Below are 14,786 nucleotides of genomic sequence, written 5' to 3'. Positions count from 1 at the left end.
TTGAAGTTTTCAGTGACCATAAAAGTTTAAGGTATTTGTTTGATCAGAAAGAGCTGAATATGAGACAAAGGAGATGGCTAGAGTTTCTGAAGGATTATGACTTTGGTTTGAACTACCATCCGGGTAAAGCAAATGTAGTGGCTGATGCATTGAGTCGGAAATCATTACATATGTCTATGTTAATGGTGAAGGAATTGGATTTGATTGAGCAGTTTAGAGACTTGAGTTTGGTGTGTGAGAGTACTCACAATAGTGTTAAATTGGGAATGTTGAAGTTAACAAGTGGTATTCTGGATGAGATTAGAGAGGGTCAGAAGTCCGATATGCTTTTGGTTGATAAGTTGACTCTAGTGAATCAAGGTCAAGGTGGTGAATTCAGAGTTGATGAGAATGGTGTTTTGAAGTTTGGTAATCGGCTGTGCATTCCGGATGTTACCGAACTTAAGAAGAGTATTCTTGAGGAAGGACATCGTAGTGGCTTGAGTATTCATCCTGGAGCTACAAAGATGTATCATGATTTGAAGAAGCTATTTTGGTGGCCGGGAATGAAAAGAGAAATTGCGAGTTTTGTTTATTCTTGTTTGACTTGCCAGAAGTCAAAGATTGAGCATCAGAAGCCGTCTGGGCTAATGCAACCGTTGGCTATTCCAGAGTGGAAGTGGGACAGTATCAGTATGGATTTTGTTTCTGGTTTACCGAGGACAATTAAGAATTTTGAAGCTATTTGGGTGATAGTTGACAGATTGACGAAGTCGGCTCATTTCATTCCGATCAGAATGGATTATCCGTTAGAGAAATTAGCCGAGTTGTATATTGAGAAGATTGTAAGTTTGCATGGTATTCCGTCGAGTATTGTTTCGGACAGAGATCCTAGATTTACATCGAAGTTCTGGGAAGGTTTGCAGAAGGCTTTGGGAACTAAGCTGAGATTGAGTTCTGCATATCATCCGCAGACTGATGGTCAGACTGAGAGGACGATTCAGTCACTAGAGGATCTTTTGAGAGCTTGTGTTTTGGAAAAAGGAGGTGCTTGGGATTGTTATTTACCTTTGATTGAGTTTACCTACAACAATAGTTTTCATTCGAGCATTGGTATGGCACCATTTGAAGCTTTGTATGGTAGGAGATGTCGGACACCTTTATGTTGGTATGAGTCCGGTGAGAGTGCTGTGGTTGGACCGGAGATTGTTCAACAAACTACGGACAAGATTAAGATGATTCAGGAAAAGATGAGAATTGCTCAGAGTCGTCAGAAGAGTTATCATGACAAGAGGAGGAAGTCACTTGAGTTCCAAGAGGGAGATCATGTGTTCCTTCGTGTTACTCCGATAACTGGAGTTGGTCGAGCTTTGAAGTCGAAGAAGTTGACACCTCGATTTATTGGTCCCTACCAGATTTTAGAAAGGATAGGAGAGGTAGCCTATCGTATCGCTTTACCGCCGTCGCTTGCGAATTTGCATGAGGTTTTTCATGTGTCTCAGTTGAGGAGGTACATTCATGATCCGTCACATGTAGTCCAAGTAGATGATGTACAGGTGAGAGATAACCTGACTGTTGAAACATCACCTATGAGGATCGAGGATCGAGAGTTGAAGCAGTTGCGGGGTAAAGAGATCGCCTTGGTGAAGGTAGCGTGGGGAGGACCAGCAGGTGGCAATGTGACTTGGGAACTTGAGAGTCAGATGAAGGAGTCTTATCCTGAGTTGTTCGCCTGAGGTATGTTTTCGAGGACGAAAACTCTTTTAGTGGGGGAGAGTTGTAACACCCCGATGAAATTAAGATAATTGTTTAAATTAAGTTAATATTTTATTTATTAATTTAATTAAATAATTAGAAAATTATTGGATTATTAATATTATTATTGGGATAATATTATTGGGTTTTATTATTGGAGTATATAAGTTGGAATAATAAAAAATCCTAATTTTTTGGAAAAAGGTTTTTCACGTGAAAAAGGAAAAGAGAAGCGGCTGAAAGAGAAAGGGAAAAGAGGCAGAGCAAGAGAAGAGGAAAAGCTTGAAGCTAACGGAATTGCCGGATTTACTCAGGTAAGGGGGGTTTATCATCGTTTGATGGGTCTTATGGGATAGCATGTAATGGGTAGTGATGAACCTCGAAATTTGACTCTGATTGAAATGATATGTGATGAATTTGTGAAATATTGATGAACGAATTTGGATGATAACTGATGAAAATTCGTAGGAATTAGAGGTAGAAAGGTTGGCAATTTGTGAAATCGAAAGTGTCTGATTCGTGTTAGATGATATGAATGAATTGCGTGTAAAATTTGGACTGTAGAAGGTTGAATTGGATAGATCTCGTAGCAGAGAAAGCCACTGCAGATCTGGAAATTCTGGTTTCTGGTCATACGCGTATGGCACTAGGCAATACGCGTATGAGATGGCTGATACGCGTATGGATGATGCCTTACGCGTATGAGTGAAAAAAAAGATGATTTTGAACGTAAATTGGTCTCTGTTGGTACGCGTAATGGGAGATTGTTACGCGTAGCATACGCGTATGGGCGTGGGCATTACGCGTATGGACTTGGTCAGGTTTGGGCAATACGCGTATGGGCATAGGCAATACGCGTATGGGCAGACTTGTGGTTTTCTGAACTGTTGTTGTGCAGTTTTTGGTTGTTTAGGCTGAGTGATGTAACTTAGCTGATGTATGACGTAGTAGGGATCATTTCCCGTTGTTTTGAATAGTATAGGTATTAGTAGAGTGTGCTAATACTATGATTTATTATGTGGCATGATATGATATGCTTTTGTTGATGATATGTGATGGTATACATGATGATGTGAATGTATGCATTTGTGAATAGACTATTGTATGGCTTAGAGTGTGAGCATGTGTCTATTCTTAAATTGTTGTTGATGTTGCATTGCTAGGTGATTAGCATGCATATTGTGGCCTTATGGTGGTAGCTAATTCCCATGGTGAGGAATTAGTGAGTAAATCATTGTGATTGTTGTTGTTGATGTTTGCATGCTAGGTGATTAGCGTGCATAGCATGGCCCATTTGGGGTGGTAGCTAATTCCCATGGTGAGGAATTAGTGAGTGAGTCACTATGTCTCAAATGAGTGGGACTAGTGAGCTTGGTAGCCGTGCCTGGATTTGGACGGTGAGGTTGAACTATATGTTCACAACATAGTCGGTACCGCATGCATGGAGTCTCATTGCATAATATATGTATAGCGTGTAATATGAATGGATGTATTCCAATATTACACGTGTGTTTGTGTTGGTATTGTTGTGCTGTTATTGAGTATGATGTTTGAATTAATATGTTGTTCCTGAATGTGTGTTTTGATTAGGGTGATGAAGTGTGTTGAATCACTTAACATAACATGATATTTTATAATACTCATTATATTGATTGAGGAACTCACCCTTACAACTATTTTTCAGGTAACGAGAAATGAGTTGAGTAGAATCGAATGCTTGGAGTCTAGTGTAGTCTCCTTAGTGGGTCGTGCTCTGATAGATGTAACATCGGGACGGGATGTTTTTATTTTGTTGAATAATTTTCATGTAAAATGCTTTCTATCCGCTGCGATTTATGCAAACGTTTATGTTTTGGATTAACAAAAGAGTATGACCGTTATATTGTTGAATGGTGTGAATAAGTGTGTGACACCCTTGAATGGCATAATTACTCTGATTGTTATATGTTTATTATTTTAATTAAACATTTGGGGTATTTTAGAAGGGTGTTACACTCGCTACATGCTCGCTTAGCGATGTGCTAGCGAGCGGCTGCGGGTTCTGGTTTTGATAACAGTACAATTCCAGCAAGCTCCAAACCCTATGGCATCCATCATAGAAATTACATGGTTAAACGTTCAAGACATTCATACATACTTAAATTCACATGCAAGACTTAAGATATTTTTATAAATTCAATCATAATGCCACATGTAAATTAAGAACATAAAGCGGTAATGGTAATGCAGACCTGTTTGCAATTGAATTGCAACCTTGAATTGGCAAGTCACTCTTAGGGTTGGCCCCGGATTGAGTTGGGCGGAGATAACCTTGGTGCCGATGAGTTTCCTTCAGGGTTTCCTTTAGGGTTGCTCTGAATTCTCTGGGTTAGCCTCCAGGGTTTGCTGTGTTGCTTCTGTTAGGGTTTCTTTGCTAGGGTTTCTGTCTGTCTGCCTCCGTCCCCTTTCTGAATGAAGTCCTTGGTATTTATAATAGTTTTTGTGACCTAATGGGCTCAGAATGAAGCCCAGAATTCTGGTATTCGCAAGCTTCGCTAGGCGAGTGGCGTAGCGAAGGGTTCGCTAGGCGAAGGAGTTGCTCGCCTAGCGAGCATGCCAGTTTGGGCCATTTTCTGGATTTGACCATCTGTGAGCTGGGTCTTGGCTCTTTTAAGGTCAATGCCTTGGAAAATAAGTTGGGGTGCCTTGAAAAATGCCTGGTAATATTAACGGGCAAATTTTGGGGTATGACACACATTTAATTTTTTCTTCAATTATTGTAAGTCTGTCGACCATATTTGTAATGTCCCCTTGGGACACTTTTTCAGCAATTAATGAAACTTATGTTTGGATCTGTATTTCCTGTAACATAATGAAATTCTGGCATAGTCAGAATTCAGATGTTTTACTCCAAGTCATGACATCTGATCTAACATTGTCACTAATACAACAAGACAGTTATACAATTTAAACCCTGTACTAATATACACATGTACACAGATGTCACGACATCTGCTTCTATGTCACCCTAGAATGGAGGAACACCTAGTTCTGTGCATCTGGTAGAAAGACACCGTAGAGAGCAATCATAGCTCTAACTTTTGTTGTTTCCCTACACAGTTATCAGCAAGATGTCTCAATAGTGATTTGGACATCATCTGTTACATTAATCCAGCTTGTTGGCCTTGTACTTGTATTTCCTAAAATAAAGGTTGAACAAGTTAATCTAATTTCCACTTATTAGGGTGCTAACAAATAGGCTATTTGTTAGGTTCATTACATGTAGTTCAGTTGTTAGTTTCCTGGATTTTAGCCTGAGAAAATTACTGAAACAGAAAAACTAATCATCCTACAATTCAGCACATGCTGTCAGGAATGAATGTTACAACATTCAGTTTGACAACCAGACATAAACCTCATGCTGATTCAGTTATGTCCCTGAAAACCGAATGTGCTAAATTTGTTGTACTGCAATAGACTAACCGGTCTCTACTTCAGTATCAACATACATGACTAACTGTCAAGACATCCAGTTTGACAGTTTCACAATGATCCTTTGCCCAGGTCTGTTATCCTCTTGATAGCCAGACTGAAATAAATACTGAACTGAAGCAGACAAACCAACCTGCCTATTATTCAGTATATGTTGTTAATGACGAATGTCAAAACATTCTGATTGACATTCAAACAGAAGGCTATGTATCAGGTCTGTTATTATCTTGATAAGCAGACTGAAATACAAGCTGAGTTATGGCATGCAGAAGGTAAACAAACACAGGAAATTGTTAACCCAGTTCGGTGCAACATCACCTACTCTGGGGGCATACCAAGCCAGGAAGAAGATCCACTATCAGCAGTATTAATTCAGAGTTAAACTCCCCCGTTTACAACTCTTCACTTAATCCCTACCCAATGCAATCTATACCTAGGAACTCCTAGATAGAAACCTCCAGTTTCCATTCCTATCACTACAAATACAATGTAATGTTAAACAACTTGAACTTGCTTCACAGCTTCATTCAAGAACAAACAACTCTTACCTACAGGCTTTGAGTTACAAATACTCTCAGCTTTGAACACTGAGAAACACATGGTAACCTTCCCACAGGTTGGGAGGTTTACCTCACACACACCCCTAATTTTTCATTCTAAGAGGCTTACAAAAACTAGGTTACAATTTGCTATTTATAACCTAATCACCCAACTGGATTTGGGCCTTCAGAAATCGCAGTAAACTTCTTCTTTGCTGTTACAAAGCCAGCAGAAAATTTCTACTACAAATAAGGTCTTCAATCCTAAAATCTCTCCATATATATCTCCATATTTGGAGCCTATATATATTCTGATTGAGTCTTTAAGACCTCCACATGGGAGTTAGGATATTCACCAAATATCCTCACTAATCCGAGAATATATACTAAATTAATTAATTTAGTTTTCTACACATGTATGATGTCACAGACATGATGTCGTGACATCGTGCATGACATGTTGGTCCAGATGTTGAACTTCTTCAACCCAACATATTAAAACAATAGAGATGATTACATTATTTGTTTTACAAAATTAATGTCAATCCTAAGGTATTAACAATCTCCCCCTTTGGCAAATTTTAGCTAAAACAAATAAACATTACACTGGACAATACATCCCAATATGGGTATGCTCTTCATCTCTGTCATTGTCTCCACCACCACAAACACCAGAGTTGGTGTACATGAGGAAGTATCAGAACCCTTCCCCTCAACGGTAGAGCTTCCTGAAGAATATGTAATGCTGAGTACATAGATAGTGTAACTCAGATCACAAGACACAACTGTCCTCTTAACTCAGATCACAAGACACAAGTGATATGCCCAGTTAGTGACTTCTGTGCCTGAAGCCAACTTCTGCTTGCTACCACATTTTACTTGCTTCTGGTACATTCTCAGGACTATATTTCTCTCCCCCTTTTTAGCTAAACATTTGTAAATGAACCCCTCACAAAACCAGATCCAGGCGCAATTTGCCCAAACCTTAACATACCCCATGGTTTAGAGGGAATGGAGTGTTTCTCTTGTGAGAAGAAGAGTGCTATTACATCCTTTAAATAGTCCAGCTCGTGCTTTAGGAATTAACGGTAGGAATAAATGCTTGGTCAAGATTCATTAATATTTGCTGAGAAACAGTCAGAGAATCACCAACAAAATCTCAGACTATCTTTGAATACCTTTTATAGCTCTTTACTGTTTCTTTTCCAAAACAACAGTTCCAGTGCATGGAGACTATTCCCTATATGCAGTCAGACACGTTGCACGCGATGTCTTAACATTGAACGTGGCTTTTGCCTGCATTCTTCAAGTATTCTTCCTATCAACATTTCCTAAGACCACTTTCGTACGTCCAGTAGAAACTTGACATCTGGCACCACTAAAGCCAAAATCACAAACACCAGTAGATGGTTACTCCCCCTGTACCACACAACTGTAACAATCAGGCTTATTCTAATTTATCATAATTAGATACACCACATCCATATTTCCTCATGACTTTAAGATCCAGAAGGAAATAACAACATTGTCCAAGGTAATGTCATGACATCCGGTCAGACATACTTCTGCTCACTCAGCCTTGACACACACCACATCATCCCAATAACTAACAAGGTACCATACCTTGTTATCTGAGAACTCATAGCCCACAAGCTTGATGATTACTTGCAGCGTAAAGACAGAACTCCCCCTGTCATGAACAACCAACTCTCCTCTTGAACTTGGAGATCATACATGACCATATCCAACACCCCACAGTTGGACCTGCACATACTTCCTGATTCAAAGAGAACCCAGACCACTTGATGAATGGAAAACATAAGACGCATCTTCATGTCTTCAAGAGCACACCCTCTGTTCAACCCTCTTAGCTGAACACATCCACACTCTGTGCCAATCTCTCTTCTAACCAGAGCTGAGAACCACTTCACAAAATGTTCTAACATGAGTTAGGACATCCTTCACAACATAACTCCATCTGATACTCTTCAGATATCACTGAGTTATTGGCTTGATTCACAAGAGCCCGGACAGAACTTGGGACATATACATTCTCATCCCATTACAAGAGATAATCTTCCATAGATAGCTCAGAACTCCTACCACAAGCTCCAAGAGATGAATAGAAATCACCTCCTTTTGTCTTCAACTTACTACTTTTCTGCTCAAAAGTAATTTGTCTCAGACTTTCCTCAAGAATAATCATCTGCCATATGTTGATTATCTTGATTCTTCGAACTCACTTCTGAGACAGACCAAATGCCACTGGTTGATTACCTCCTTCATGAATCCTCATATGAAAAAGTCAAATGCCACTTTTTGACCTCTCCAAGTTTATCAGACTTCTCCCAAAGATATGCTGACCTTCCAAGTGAGACTTGAACTTCAAGCTACATGTTAAACAGAACTTAGATTCTCTAAGACATGAACATGTAACATCTTCTCCATCCAGCAACTCCAAAGAACTGCAATGAGAACGACCTTTTTGAAGTACCCAATCTACAACTTTGTAGACCCTTCTATCTTAAGTTGATGTGCCACTTTACCAACTAAGATTCTGATGTTGAACCAAATGTCACAACATTGTGTTTTAACATTTAGCTGTTGAATTCAGCTCCTTCTTCTGCCACTTGAAAGAACTTCCTCTCTACACAAAACAAGAGTTCAATGCTCTCATAGACTTGATTGTGGAACCAAGTTTGAGTAAACAACCTTCATCCTGCAGGTTTGCAATTAAGTCATCCAAGCTCACACCCTGATGAATCCCTGCTTCTTTACCAAAGACATCAGACACTCTGATGCATGAGTCTTCGGAAGGACCAGTTAGAGACTAACCCTTCAGCTATACCAAGGATTCCACTTCCTAAAGCAAAGTTGTTTCCATGATGTTAAGAATGTTGCCACTTGTTCTTAACTCCACAATGTGCATTAGCCAATGCACTTCCTTACCTAGATCAGAAATAAACTGATCCAAGTAACCACCATCAAGACTATGATGTCTTCTTCTTCTTGTACACCCCAAGGCTGAACATGTTTCTTGCCAGGAAACCTTTTCAGAGATCATATGCTCTTGCTGCCACCAAAGAGATAGATCATAAACCAATGTACTTTCCTTCCTGTGATTCTGCACAGAATCTTGAAGATGAGATGTTCCAACATCTTTAAGAACATCAGTTATCTGGAGCTCCAAGGATAATCAATTAAATACTTGTACTTGGCACAAGTAGACATTGATCTTAAATCCTTTCCTAATTATCCTTTCAGATACTTCCACCATAAGAATACTTTGAAAATACTCTTCTTGTGTCAACATCTTCAGCTTGCAAGCACCTCAATAGTTTTGAGAATCTTTCCAGATTAGATTCACCCTTAGGAATGAGAGAGATGAATCCTTCCTTGCAAATGTGTCACACAACAACCAGAACCCATGTGACACAGGTCAACAGCCAACCAGACCCTAGGCTGACCAAACGTGAGGAGGTTAATCAAAGCTCCCCCTCAAATTAACAAGCATGGAAACTCCACACCAACACAAATGTCTCAACCTGACATACACCATTCCTACCAGTGGCACTAACTCTATGAGTTATACCTATACATACTCCAATCACACCAATCAGTCTCCAGCTGACCATAAGTACCAGTGAAAAAAAAAACAACACCGGTCAATAGTAGATATGCATTGCCAGAGCATACAACCTCAACCAGCCTTTGAATCTTCATATTCTCACTCCTTGAAAGAACTGCCACTTCTGACCGTGGTGTTTGAATAACAAGATTCATGGTTCCAATCCTCTTAAATGAAATAGCAATCAGGTTACCCCATTATTGACTTCTAACATCCAGAGGGCTTGTCTTCCCACACAACATAGTACTCCAGAGAACAGCTATCCAGCCCTGATCAATCTACAGGAATAGGACAAACAGCAGGAAATTGCACAATATCATATCTCAACCAGCTCCACTTCTAGAGATCAGACTTCTAAAAGTGACCTTCTTGAGCACACACACAGTTGACCCTACCCTTGTCACTTTAGCACACACAGATGTCTCCTCTTTCAGGTCAGGAGTAGGTTCCAAACAAAAGTATCTCTTTGTTTGACGCCTAAAACCATCTGCTCTTCAACCAGTAGGTGCATACTTGTTGAACAACATGTTCTAACATCACATAGAACATTAGTTCCACTTGCTTGGAACAAACACTCCTTGAAAGTCTTCAAGGTCTTCATATGCACTACCCAAGTGAGTAAAAGAATCAGTGATCAGGTGATTCTTACCATGATGAGTGGACTTGAGGAGACTCAAGTATCTTTGACATCCTCAGTAGATTATGATGAAATCTTGAATACAGCAGCCTTTCATCCATATGAGGGGAAACTGCATCAGAGTTTGAGTTTTGCCAGGTATTATGCAGCGGAATTCATAATACAACTCAACCTATAAACACACACTTCACCAGATCAGCCTCCAAGAACCTACCAAGTTTGAATATGATTCAAACTAGCACAGCTGTCCCACACAAAGGCCAATTGCCAATCTCCAGAGGCAAGTGCACACAGTTCCTGTCATGAATAGTCCATCCACCTACTTCAAGGGACCATTAAGGGAAATCACAGAACCTTCTACAGGTTCCAACATCAGTACTAACATAACTCCTTGCAAGATACCAGAAAGTATCACCCATGGATCTCATCCAGAAACAGAACAGGATGCCTGCTCTGATACCATTTGAAATTCTGGCATAATCAGAATTCAGATGTTTTACTCCAAGTCATGACATCTGATCCAACATTGTCACTAATACAGCAAGACAGTTATACAATTTAAACCTTGTACTAATATACACATGTACACAGATGTCACGACATCTGCTTCTATGTCACCCTAGAATGGAGGAACACCTAGTTCTGTGCATCTGGTAGAAAGACTCCGTAGAGAGCAACCATAACTCTAACTTTTGTTGTTTCCCTACACAGTTATCAGCAAGATGTCTCAATAGTGATTTGGACACCATCTGTTACATTAATCCAGTTTGCTGGCCTTGTACTTGTATTTCCTAAAATAAAGGTTGAACAAGTTAATCTAATTTCCACTTATTAGGGTGCTAACAAATAGGCTATTTGTTAGGTTCATTACATGTAGTTCAGTTGTTAGTTTCCTGGATTTTAGCCTGAGAAAATTACTGAAACAGAAAAACTAATCATCCTACAATTCAGCACATGCTGTCAGGAATGAATGTTACAACATTCAGTTTGACAACCAGACATAAACCTCATGCTGATTCAGTTATGTCCCTGAAAACCGAATGTGCTAAATTTGTTGTACTGCAATAGACTAACCGGTCTCTACTTCAGTATCAACATACATGACTAACTGTCAAGACATCCAGTTTGACAGTTTCACAATGATCCTTTGCCCAGGTCTGTTATCCTCTTGATAGCCAGACTGAAATAAATACTGAACTGAAGCAGACAAACCAACCTGCCTATTATTCAGTATATGTTGTTAATGACGAATGTCAAAACATTCTGATTGACATTCAAACAGAAGGCTATGTATCAGGTCTGTTATTATCTTGATAAGCAAACTGAAATACAAGCTGAGTTATGGCATGCAGAAGGTAAACAAACACAGGAAATTGTTAACCCAGTTCGGTGCAGCATCACCTACTCTGGGGGCATACCAAGCCAGGAAGAAGATCCACTATCAACAGTATTAATTCAGAGTTAAACTCCCCCGTTTACAACTCTTCACTTAATCCCTACCCAATGCAATCTATACCTAGGAACTCCTAGATAGAAACCTCCAGTTTCCATTCCTATCACTACAAATACAATGTAATGTTAAACAACTTGAACTTGCTTCACAACTTCATTCAAGAACAAACAACTCTTACCTACAGGCTTTGAGTTACAAATACTCTCAGCTTTGAACACTGAGAAACACATGGTAACCTTCCCACAGGTTGGGAGGTTTACCTTACACACATCCCTAATTTTTCATTCTAAGAGGCTTACAAAAACTAGGTTACAATTTGCTATATATAACCTAATCACCCAACTGGATTTGGGCCTTCAGAAATCGCAGCAAACTTCTTCTTTGCTGTTACAAAGCCAGCAGAAAATTTCTACTACAAATAAGGTCTTCAATCCTAAAATCTCTCCATATATATCTCCATATTTGGAGCCTATATATATTCTGATTGAGTCTTTAAGACCTCCACATGGGAGTTAGGATATTCACCAAATATCCTCACTAATCCCAGAATATATACTGAATTAATTAATTCAGTTTTCTACACATGTACGATGTCACAGACATGATGTCGTGACATCGTGCATGACATGTTGGTCCAGATGTTGAACTTCTTCAACCCAACATATTAAAACAACAGAGATGATTACATTATTTGTTTTACAAAATTAATGCCAATCCTAAGGTATTAACACATAGGTTTATATTTCTTCAAATATTTCCCATTTACTCTTAAGACCCTTTGATCCCCCACCAAGTTCTTCGATTTCATACGCATTGTTACTATATGTCCGAGTTACTTGAAATGGTCCTTTCCATTTTGGTGACCACTTACCTAGGGTTCGATCTCGATGATCCATAGGCAAAATTACTTTCCACACGTAATCATTATCAATAAAGGTTTTTCCCTTGATTTTTCTATTGTAGACCTTAGCTACGAGTTCCTTTTGTCGGATCAGCATTTCGATCGTAGCCAACCTTTCTTCGTCTAAATCGGCCAACTCGTCGAACATCATGTTCCAGTATTTCTCTGACTGAAGATCATTTTAACGCTGGACTCTGAAGAACTGTAAACATATCTCCGCCGGCAATATGGCGTCGTGACCAAACGTTAGTCGAAATGGCGTTGAATTCGTCGCCTCTTTGGGGGACGTTCGACACTCCCATAGAATTTGGTCCAAAGTCTTGTGTCAATTCTTTGGCTTTTTACAAACGTGCTTCTTAATCAGACTTATTATTACTTTGTTGGCTGTTTCTACTTAGCCATTTGCTTGTGCATAGTAGGGTGTAGAGGTAACCAATCTGAAACCCGTCTCGCCGATAAATTCCTGCATCTTTTGTCCCACGAACACTGACCCTTGATCTGTCGTAATGGTTTCTGGGATACCAAACCTGTACACGATATGTCTCTGAATGAATTTGATCACCGCCTCTTGGTCCACCTTTACCAGAGGGATAGCTTCGACCCATTTGGTGAAGTAGTCTATCCCGACTTGAATAAACTTCTGTTGCTTCGATAAAGCCGGTCGAATTTCTCCAATGATGTCTAAAGCCCACCCCTTAAAAGTCCATGGTTTGATAATAACATGCAACTCACTTGCCTGCATATGTTGGATACCCGTGTGCCATTGACATTCCTAACATCCTTTGGCGAACTCGATGCAATCTTTCAACATGCTAGGCCACTAAACCCCTTGTCGGAACAACAACCATTTCATTTATGGCCTGCTTAGTGGGCGCCACAGGCCCCACTGTGCACTTCGTAGATGGCTAAATACGCTTTGGCATCTCCTAAGAACTTGAGTAGTAACCCTTCGGATGTCTTTTTTAGCAATTTTTTGCCTGACCACACATAGCTCAAAGCCCTATATTTGGTTTTTCTGTCAGTACTTCCGAATGGATTCTCCAAGTAGTCGATGATCGGCTTTCTCTAATCTATTGGCGATGAACTATTGATAGAAAAAACTTCATTCTCCCATGCCTCTTCGACTCCACGGGTTTATTGACACTCTTCCTCGGGCTCTTTATCACGACTGACGTTCTCGTCGAGGACGTCCTCTGTTGGAAGCGTACTTGACACCATTTTTCCTCGAACCTCAATGATATCTTATAACCTCGACTTAAACATCTTATACCTTAAAGCGACTTGGGCCAACTCGTTAGCCTCTTGGTTCTCGTTCCTGGGCACATGTCTTATGTCCGCAACTTCGAAGTGTTCTAGTAGTCGCGTTGCAGTCACAAAGTATTTCAGTAGACTCCCCTTGATGCACTTATATTTACGCGTGACTTGCTTTATTATCAACTCCGAGTCTCCCCTCACCTCGATTAAACTGGCTCCTAACTCTTTCAACAGCTGAAGGCCGACTATTAAGGCCTCGTATTCGGCTTCGTTGTTGGAATACTTCTCATTGATCCTATACTTAAACTTCGTCGGACCTACCTGAGGGGATAATATCAAAACCCCGACTCCTGTTCCGTCTTTGTGACTCGAACCGTCAAAATATAGACGCCATGGTGTGGTGTCGACCATATTCAAGGATGATTCGACCATGGCATGATCCACTATAAAATCCGCCATGATTTGGCCTTTCATGGCTTTTAAAGGCTTGAAAGTTAGAGAAAACTCTGTCAACGCCAGTGCCCATTTCCTAATTCTACGTAGAATAGGCTTAGACAACATATGTTTAATAATATCATAGTGAGGCGAAACATAAACATCAACTGGTTTAATATATTGTTTTAATTTCATACAGGCAAAGTACAAACCACAAACATAGTTTTTCTATGAGACTGTACCTAGTTTCAGCATCTACCAACATTCTACTGAGGTAATATATGGGCATTTCAACACCATTACAATCCTCTTGGGATAACATGCTCCCTATTGTTGTATCAAATGCAGCAATATATAAACTCATACTTTTATTTCTACTGGGGGGCAACAGGATAAAAGGCTTGGTAAGATACCTCTTGATCGCGTCGAAAGCCTCTTGTTGTTTATGGCCCCAGTGAAAATCACTTTCCTTCTTGATTTTAAGTAGTGGCGAAAACACCTTCATTTTACCACTTAGGTTTGAGATGAACCTTCTTAAGAAGTTTATTTTCCCCAACAAAGACTCAAGTTGTTTTTTTGTAGATGGGCTTTTGAGGTCTAAGATCGCCTTCGTCTTGTTCTGGTTGATCTCTATCCCTCGTTTGGGTACCACAAATCCCAGGAAGTCACTTGTGTGTACCCCGAAAGCACACTTCAATGGATTCATTTTCAATCCATATTTCCTCATTCTATCA

This window comes from Lathyrus oleraceus, chromosome 2, assembly GCF_024323335.1.
Source record: "Lathyrus oleraceus cultivar Zhongwan6 chromosome 2, CAAS_Psat_ZW6_1.0, whole genome shotgun sequence".
Taxonomy (NCBI): Eukaryota; Viridiplantae; Streptophyta; class Magnoliopsida; order Fabales; family Fabaceae; genus Lathyrus; species Lathyrus oleraceus.
This window is presented reverse-complemented; position numbering follows the sequence as displayed.